The sequence below is a fragment of the Ailuropoda melanoleuca genome, chromosome 14 (assembly GCF_002007445.2).
Source record: "Ailuropoda melanoleuca isolate Jingjing chromosome 14, ASM200744v2, whole genome shotgun sequence".
Classification (NCBI taxonomy): Eukaryota; Metazoa; Chordata; class Mammalia; order Carnivora; family Ursidae; genus Ailuropoda; species Ailuropoda melanoleuca.
Genome location: NC_048231.1, coordinates 14744384 through 14753898, shown reverse-complemented (window position 1 = coordinate 14753898; position 9515 = coordinate 14744384). Strand labels below are relative to the sequence as shown.

At 42.8% G+C, this 9515-nt stretch overlaps 1 long non-coding RNA gene across 1 annotated transcript; it reads left to right on the top strand.

Moving 5' to 3' along the window:
• Nucleotides 1–5: 5 nt before the first annotated feature.
• On the top strand, nucleotides 6–982 carry LOC109488918. The gene is made up of 2 exons (XR_002141807.2): nucleotides 6–111; nucleotides 724–982. It is a non-coding gene; the product is annotated as an uncharacterized LOC109488918 (long non-coding RNA).
• The last annotated feature ends 8533 nt before the right edge of the window (nucleotides 983–9515 follow it).

Sequence of the window (9515 nt, the reverse complement as noted above, 5' to 3'; positions counted from 1 at the left end):
CCCCTCCCGTGCGGGGGCGGGCTTTCACAGTTTAGGCAGGATTCCGGGGTTCCCACATTTCTGAGAGAGGTGCGGAAGGTGCGGAGTTATGAAGGATCCTCATTTGTCTGGGTAGTGTGTTAAGGGTTTTTTGTTGTTGTGGGCGGGGGAGAGGCAGAGGGAGAGAGACGCTCTTAAGCAGGCAAGGAGCCTAGGCCCAGCTTGATCTCAGCACCCTGAGAATCATGAGCTGAGCCCAAGTCAAGAGTGGGTGGCTTAACTGAGCTACTCAGGCGCCCCTGGGCAAACTGTGTTAATAAGCTGACCCTCTGGCCGCGGTGTACTGCCTGGACCCAAAGAGCAATCTTTCGTTTAGCCTTGACCACTGAGTTCAGGTCCAGCAGGCCTTGAAGGAATTTAAGTAGTTGTGTGGACTTCTCTCTGAGCCTCAGACGGGCCATCAAGCCTATCCCTGGTTTTATAAACAGGGAAACTGAGACTAGGAGAGCCGATGTGGTTAGACCACCCGCTTTTCCGCTGGTTAGGGGCAATGCTGGGGTTAAAATTGCCTCTCCAAATCGCGGGGCTAGCACCCTTTCCCTTACAAAAGGGCCGTCTTTTCTCTAAGAATCCCAGCTTCCTCAAAGATGAATTACCCAACGTTGAAAGAGGAATTCAACTGCTCCTTTTTTACCTCAAACTTTCTAAATGATTAAATTCTTTCAAGTCTATCTCTTAACTCAGGCAAAAGATCGTGCGGGCAAAGCATCCCCTCGAGCAATAAGGACTGCCCCGAGCCAGCAAGACCCCAGTGACCGACCCCAAGACAATGATTGATGTGACCTCTACTGCCCACCTGCACATACCCATGACCTCTGCCCCACCTTTTCCTTATATAAACCTGGAAGTATTTTCAGCACTTTGGAGGCAGTCTTTGAGACACTAGTCCACTGTTTTCCCAGTATTAGCCTCACTGAAATAAAATGCCTTTCTCGTTTCACCATTTGTCTCTCTGCCTTTGTATTTCATTAGCGGCAAGTGGCCAAACCTGGCCTGTTTGGGATCCCCAGAGCCAGGTGCCCTTGTACCTCTGCCTCCCCGTTACGGTGTGGACTGATTTCTCAATTTCATTAATTATTAATTACCTTTTGTGTTGAACTGGGTTGAGCAAGGCTTATTCCTAAGACAGCTTGGATCCCCAGGGACTTTAATAAACCGTAAGAGAGACCATCCTGAATTAGGCAGGTGAAGGAATTGCTATTTATATTGTATTCATGTCAGAGCTAATAGCATAAATCATGGTATTTAGTAGCTGAATGATGACTGGGGTAGTGAGCAAAGGGTAAGAATCATTCAACAGGTTGGAGCTTCTGGTAGTTTTATCTCTTAAATTTTTTTTAAGATTTTATTTATTTGACACGCAGAGAGAGAGCACAAGCAGGGGAGCAGCAGGCAGAGGGAGAGGGGGAAGCAGACTCTCTGCTGAGCAGAGAGCCCAGTGAAGCAAGTCCTGCGTTCTGCTCCTTGCTCAGTGGGGAGTCCACTTCTCCCTCTCTCTCTGACATTCCCCCCTGCTCGTGCTCTCTCTCTCTGGCTCGCTCGCTCTCTCTCAAATAAAATCTTTTTCAAAAATCTTTAAAAAAGGAAAACATTATCAACACAAAAATAATCACATTAAGATTAAAAGTCAGTATGTTTGATTATATTCCGTGTTCTCTATGTGTACCTAATATCTTTTTTGTTGAAGAAGAAAATAATTTTGTTTGAATTTTTCTTAAACCAGATTCAACCAATGAGTATAAGGGCTTTTATTCCAAGAAAGAACCATCTTGCTTTATAGTGTCAATACCGGTCACCATAGGTTGGAAAGAAGCTACCGGCGTAAAATTATTCATAATATTTCCTTAGTGAGCTTCTTGGATGTATGGATTAATGTTTTTCATCAAATTTAGGAAGTTTTCAGCCATTATTTCTTCATATATTCTTTTCTGCCCTTTCTCTCTTCCCTCTCCTGAAACTACCATTGCATGTATGTTAGTATGCTAATATCTCACAGATCTCTGAAGTTCTGTTCATTTTTCTTTGATTTTCTTTCTCTCTGTATTCAGATTGGGTCATTTCTTTTTTTCTTAGATTTGGGGGGTGGGCAGAGGGAGAGGGAGAGAGAGAATCTCAAGCAGACTCCACACCAAGCACCAAGCCTGACACAGGGCTGGATCTCACCACCCTGATATCATGACCTGAGCCAAAACCAAGTTGGACACTTAACCCCAACTGAGCCAGCCTGGTGCCCCCAGATTGGGTCATTTCTATTGATCTATCTTCCAGTTCATTCCTACGACCTCAAATCTGCTGTTGAGCCCTCTAGTGAATTTTTCAGTTATTGTACTCTTCAGTTCCAGAATTTCCGTTTGGTTTTGTTTTAAAATTTTTCTATATCCTTATTGAGAATCTCTTTTTGTTGATACACTGTTGTGTGCTTTCCTTTAATTCTTTAAACATGGTTTTCTTTAGTTCTTTGCACATATTTATAATAGCTGCTTTAAAGTCTTTGTTAAATTCAGGGCACCTGAGTGGCTCAGTCAGCTGGGCAGCATGCTCTTGATTTTGGCTGGGGTCAGTATCTCAGGATCCTGGGATCGAGCCCCATGTTGGCCTCCATGCTCAGTGGGGAATCCTCTTGGGGATTTCTCTCCCTCTCCCTTTGCTCCTCTCCCTGCTCCAGTTTTCTCTCCTCTTCTCTCTCTATAAAATAAATAAATCTTTTAAAAAATGTATTGCCATCAGTTGTTCACCTCTGTCCTTCTTTTCATGTACTGTTGCTATGGCTACAATGACCAGGACTTTTATAATAATGAATAATGGATCAAAACTATGACAGTTTCCCATTCTTGTTACCAATCAAGCACTCGTTTCTAAGTCATTGTTTTTAACAAAAACAATACCAGATCTAAAATCTCAAAAACATAGCAATGGACAGAAAAAGCAAGTTACAGAAGGAACCAAAGTACAATTCTATTTTATATAGAGTTTAAAAACATGTGAAACAATATTGTCTGTTGTTTAAGAATAAAACTTATGTTACAAAAGCATAAACACACCCAAGGGGATGATAAAGCCCAATCCATATTGAGAATGGTTACTTCTAGAGGGAGAGAAATAAGATCGGGAGGAGGGGACAAATACAACTGTATTTCTTAAACTGAGTGGTGAGTATTTGGATGTTTGCTGTATCATTCTACAAACTATTTATAAAAGATTTAATGAAAACAAACTAAAAAAAAAAATGTTAACTACCAGACATACTGTTTTAAGAAGGACATGAGAGTTACATTTCAAAGAAAAAGATCAAGTTGGCTTTTGGAGCTTACAAGCATCCAAATTAAACTGAGATTTTTTCCCCCACTCAGTGTCTTACCTGAAGAGACTGGAGACTTTACTTTTGTGTGGTTAATTTTCAAAAACCTTTTTTCCCCCTTAACTCTTTTTAGAAAAACCCTAAGCCTTCACACAATGAAGCCTTACATTGGAGGATAAGTTGAGGGGTCTTCTAGTGTCAGGAAAAATTGTGAAAGACTGGGTGAAAAAGATTACTAGGTGCCCAGCCTAGCCAGATTATCTTCACCTTTCATTGTCTTTGAGCTAGTTTACAACTCTTGAGTTGCAAAAAAACCCTGTAGCAGTGCAGATGATTTCTTGCCCACAAAAATGCAAATTCAAAGTGTTCCTAGAGTACAACTGATCTCTCTCCTCCTCACCCAAGAAACCAGTGTTGTGTCTAGTAAGCAGATTAATTTCAGCATTCCTGATTGTCTACACATGTGTCTGCTCTTCGGAATATCTTTAGAATCAGTTGTAATATCTTCCTGGTTCTCTCATTAATTAATGCATTAAATAGAATCTTAGACACCTGTTAATTTTATATTTCTATGAGTCATGATTTTACATTTAAAAAATAATTATCCTTTAACTGGAGGGAAGAGGGTTCTTTCACCCCATTTCTGCCAAACCACATGAATTACACGATACCTGAGGCAGCTCCTTCCCGGCTAGAGATGCTGGCCCCTCAGATTACTTAGTCCTATTATGTTTCTCTTGCTCCCTTCTTTTTTCTCCTCTACGTTAGGGACTTTTTAAAGAATCTATTGGGGGCACCTGGGTGGCTCAGCCGTTAAGCGTCTGCCTTTGGCTCAGATCATGATCCCAGGGTCCTGGGATTGAGCCTCGAGTCGGGCTCCCTGCTCAGCGGGAAGTCTGCTTCTCCCTGAATCTGTTGGGATGTCTGGGTGGTGCAGTCGGTTAAGCCATGGACTCTTGATTCCAGCTCAGATCATGATCTCAGGGTCCTGGAAGTGAGCCTTGGGTTGGGCTCCGTGCAGTCAGCGCAGGGCCTGCTTGGGATTCTCTCTCTCTCTCCCTCTGCCCCTCCTGCTCATGCTCCCCCCCCCAAGATAAATAAAAAAATCTTTAAAAAAATTTTTTTAATCTATTTTTAAACCTTGATTCCTTGCTCCCTTGGCAACTGGAAATAACAAGTTGCCTTTACTAAGCTGGTGATAGATAAGGTTTTCTCTGTGATTAAGGCCATATTTACAACTACTATGTGATATAAAAAATTGCAGTAGTTATAGCAGGTTTAAATCAGACTCATTTCCCAGCTTCCTTCTCACCAACCTCCCTCCTCACAAAGTTCACATTTGCCTCTGACATTGTAAACACACTCTATATACTTGTTAAATTAATTAATGAGTGAATGGATGTCCACTGTGTGCTTAACACCACTCACGTGCTAAGTGGCGTATCACATTCAAGTCCCTGATCCAGGGAAATTTACAATCGAGTTGGGAAGATGGGCATGTAACAGTATATGCAGTATATAACAAGTGCCAAATGGAGTGAGATTGGTTATACATGCTTCATTCATTCATCCATCATGCAAATAATTCTTTCTTACCCATTACATGCAGGTGCTGCAGTATGTAATGGTAAAAAAGACCGGCACAGACTCTCCCTTCATCAAGCTTCTTCTAGAGGGGACAAGGACAAGTAACGGGGCAGTTCCAATACTGCATGGCCCGGGCAACAGTGGGAAAGTGCAGGATGCTGTGACAGCGCACAGGAGGAAAACTAATCCCTGATTTGGGGGGTCTGCAAAGCTCTCTAAACTGAAACTGGAAAGATCTTAGGCCAGATTAGGCCAGGAGTGGGTGGGGAACAAAATGGCATGCAGATGGGAATCAATCCAAACTGTGGGAATACTACATATTAAAGTCTGGAAGTAAGAGACATCAAAGCATACTCAGGGAACTTAAAGAAGTTTAGTATGGCTAAGGCACCGAGTTTGAGGGGAAAGCATGGAAAGGAATGAGGTAGGAGAAGCTGAAAGGGACCATCAGATTACATGGAGCCTTGTGAGCTGTGTTAAGGAATTTAAATTTTATCCTAAGAGCAATGGAAGAACTATAACAGATTTGTTGTTTCGTTTTAAAGATTTGGACCTGATTGTATTTGCACTTTTTCAAAGATTTTATTCATGTATTTATTTGAGAGAGAGAGCAAGCAAGGGAAGTAGCAGAGGGAGAAAAACAAGCAGACTGTGCTGAGCCCAGCACGTGGGGCTTTATCTCAGGACCCTGAGATCACAGCCTGAGCCAAAACAAAGAGTTGGACAATTAAACGACTGAGCCACCCCAGTGCCCCTGTACTTGCATTTTAAAGGGGTCAGCCCTGGCTGGAATTAGGAGAATGGATTTTTTTAAAGATTTTATTTATTTATTTGACAGAGAGAAAGAGAACGCATGTGCATGCACAAGCAGGGGGAGTGGCAGGCAGAGGGAGAAGCAGGCTTCCAGCTGAGCAGGGAGCGGGATGCGTTGGATCCCAGGACCCTGGGATCGTGTCCTGAGCTGAAGGCAAATGCTTAACTGACTGAGCCACCCAGTCACCCCAGAAGAATGGATTTCAGATGGGGGAGACTGGAGGCAGGGAGTCTAAGCAAAAGATAATGGTGACCTAAATAAAGATAATGGTTCTGGAAATGGGAAGAAATGCACAGACCATTGGACATTTAGGAGTTAGAATCAACAGGACTTGAGAAAAGATTGAAGGGGAGACAGCCAACAGGTAGAGATATACAGGTCTATCTGGAGTTTAAGACAGATAGCTGAACTAGAGATAGATTAGACAGTCAGGATTCCTGGGACAAGATTGCTCAGAAAGAGTAATAGAAATATAGGGGGAAAACCCACTACAGAGCCCTGAAAAGGATTGCAAGAGCCTGCAAAGAAACAAAGAGGCTGGAAGGAAAACCAAGATAACAAAATGCCACGAAGGTCAAGGGAAGAGAGGGCTTCAAAAATAAGGACAAAGTAAACAGTGCCCAAGGCTGCAGAAAGGCCAAGTACATGAAAACTGAGCTGTGACTTTCAGATCTGAAGGGTAGCAGAACATGTCACCCCCAAAAATGACTGTGGGAGTTCAGGATATGCCACTGCAAACTAGGATCCTTTGGTGTATGGGTTATTCTGAGCTCTAGGCATTTGTAAAACAGCAAATGCAAAGAGGGGCTTTCTCTGAACTCCCCTGTATGTCTAAAGACAGATCCTCTAAAAGGAACTCACTTGTCCACTTGTCACAGAGCCCCCCCCCCCCCGAAGTTTCATCATCAACCAGGGAAGATGGACTTTTATTATAGGAGAGGAGACTAGAAGTCAACACCACACCCAGACAAACTTAGTGAAAAACCATCATACCTCCCATCTGTTGGTCTAAGGACCCATTCATCTTCCTAGAGACCTACAGCCCTCCTCTCCTTTCCCTATTACGATGATTTTTAATCCTGAATTCTAAGCCATCTTGGGGAGTTACTCATTTTTCCTGGGTATCTCCCATGTGTACATGAGGTATACATGATAATACACTTTTGTTTGTTTTTCTCTTGTTAATCTTATTACAGGTATCTCAGCTAAGAACCAGAAGCATAGAGGAAAATTAATGTTCCTCCCTTACAGATCATTTAGCCACAGGGACCTCACTGGCGATCTTGGTGAGAGTATTTCAGTGGCATGGGGAATTGTGATTGCAGTATGGAGTAAACTGATGGTACTATTTTTTGACACTTGTTTTGTAATTACCAGAAAAATGCATTTGTGGCCCCTCTATCCTGTATAAATGTATCGTTGCCCCACTTAACAATTATTTACACATCTTTCTTACTACTAGACTTGAGCTTCCTGAACCTAGGAGTTGTACCTTATTCAGGTTGAGAATCCTAGTGGCTAACACAGTGTTCGACATATATAAACTGTGCAATATATATTTATGATTGAATAAAAAGTCTAGAGGCTGTCTTCCAAATTTAAGTTGTTTGCAATCTCTCAGCCAAACCTCTAAGCTCTGTGGTCAGAGTCTAAGCTTTAGGTACGCAATCGAGGACAGGAGCTGAAACCAGGAATTCAGTATTTGTGTCCTTCCTGTAACTTCTCGTTCACCCCGGGGCCAGTCACAGAGCCTCTGGGCTCAATTTTCTCATCCACGAACTGACCACCTTTATATTTACTACCAGAGGCACTGAGAACTTAATTAACATTTAGGAAAGAATTTGTAATCCTTATAACATGAGACCCATCTAATCGAAAGCCCATACCATTATCACGGCCCATTTCATTTTATCTGGATGTGTTGCGTTTTTGTTTTTTTTTTAACTGGATTGGTTTTACATTTCAGCATGAATTAGTATGCAGTGCTACTGTTAAATTGAGTGTTGAATTTCACTCCCCAGAGAGTTTTCTCCTTCAGTAATGGAAAAATGAAGCATCCATTATTGCAGTAATAACACCCTCACTGTGATCTTGTCATTTTCACAAGAATCTTAAAACAGGAGTTCAGCTGCATTACTGCTTAGAGGAGAGACCTTCAGAGAAAAGACATATGCTCGACAAACAACCTTAACTGCTATTGCTTGCATAATCTTTTTCCCTTTTCTAGTTTCACATTCAGTTTGTGAGAAGCCAGGAGCAGAAGAGGCCCAGCATCAGAGAGCCTCAAACACTTCTTTTAAATGGTTCACATTTCTCCCCCACCTGCTCCACAAATCCTATGAGGGTCCTCTCAGGGACCTTCTGATACTCCAGAAAGGACTTCCTGATACCTGGCCCCGGCTATTCCTCCTAGCTCGCTGGCACTGAAGGAATAGTGGGCAAAGGCTTTTGCTGTAACAGCTGCCGGTCGGCAGGTCAGCACCCGCTCTCTGCAGCGCCAGGACCAACGCAACGGTGCTGCCATGAACGCTCTGCTTCGGTGTTTCTTATGGCAAGAGATGGTTTCCTAAAAGATGTAAAGATGTAGAGATTCTAGGGAAGTAAAAAGAGTTGAAGATCATATTCAAGTTATTATGTGGTGTCTTTCTCTTTAGAAAGGTACATCTAATTATTCACCAGGGAAAAGTTACTGGAAGCAGGAGACGCTCACTGTGCCCAGGTGAACAGCATAGATGTCACATGAGCAGCCAACTCGAGTTTTTAATCAGTTATCAGTTTTCAACTACAGCCATCCCCCATTTTTCCTGATACCACTAATCAACCGACCTCCTCTAGTTGATTTCAGCGTTTCATCAGCCTGAGCGCAAAATCAGGAAGCCAGCATCACAAGAATGTCTTCTGATTGCCCAAGGCCGGTGAGCTGATGTGTTGGGCTATGTGTGGGGTGGAGGACATACCTAGGGAAGGGCAGGGGCAAAGGGGTATGGATAAAAAAATCAGGAGTGAAAATAACACGAAGGGAGTGTCAAGTGCAACTGGTCTCAAACACCAGTTTGGTGCAACCAAATCCTTGGCAACCGTATGAAATTACTCTCAGGGAGAATATTCAATTAAGCCACTATTTTCAGACTCCAGTTGGAAAAGGATGGCCAAGCCCCAGAGTACTGAACATCATCCCAAGCAACAGCTAGATGACAGATACATAGTAAAAGTGGGTAGGTGAACATGTAAATAAAGACGTAAGCATTTTCGTGTGTTGGAAGTATTCTGAGTAAATTACTAAGAATTTTCTATTTTAGGGGTGGCGAGCTGGCTCATTCAGAAGAGCGTGCAACTCTTGATCTCGGGGTCTTGCTTAAATAAATAAACAAACTAACTAAAAAAAAAAAAAGACTATTTTAAGGCTCAGCCGAAGAAACTAAGAAGCTCTTTAAGGGTCAACAGATGATGTAGCCGCACCATATTGCTCTCCAGGCTCTGTGGTGCAGGCAATGAGAGAGTTGCTGAGGTTTCTGTCTTAGACACCTGTGTACACAGTCTCCACATATCACACGCGTATGCATACACAATGCATCACCTCTTACTGTAAACAGCATAACGTCCAGCTCATTGCATGTTGGCATCACTGGAACACCTAAAACCTTGCTGCCTTTTTTCCTGAGTCTTCCCTGGGCTGACTTTAATACTGCCCCTTTAGGTAAGGTCTGCCTAGACTTGTCTTAAATCCGGCTGCTTTGGTGGTTCCCAGGGCTTGGCCAGGGTGGGTCAGGTATCCAC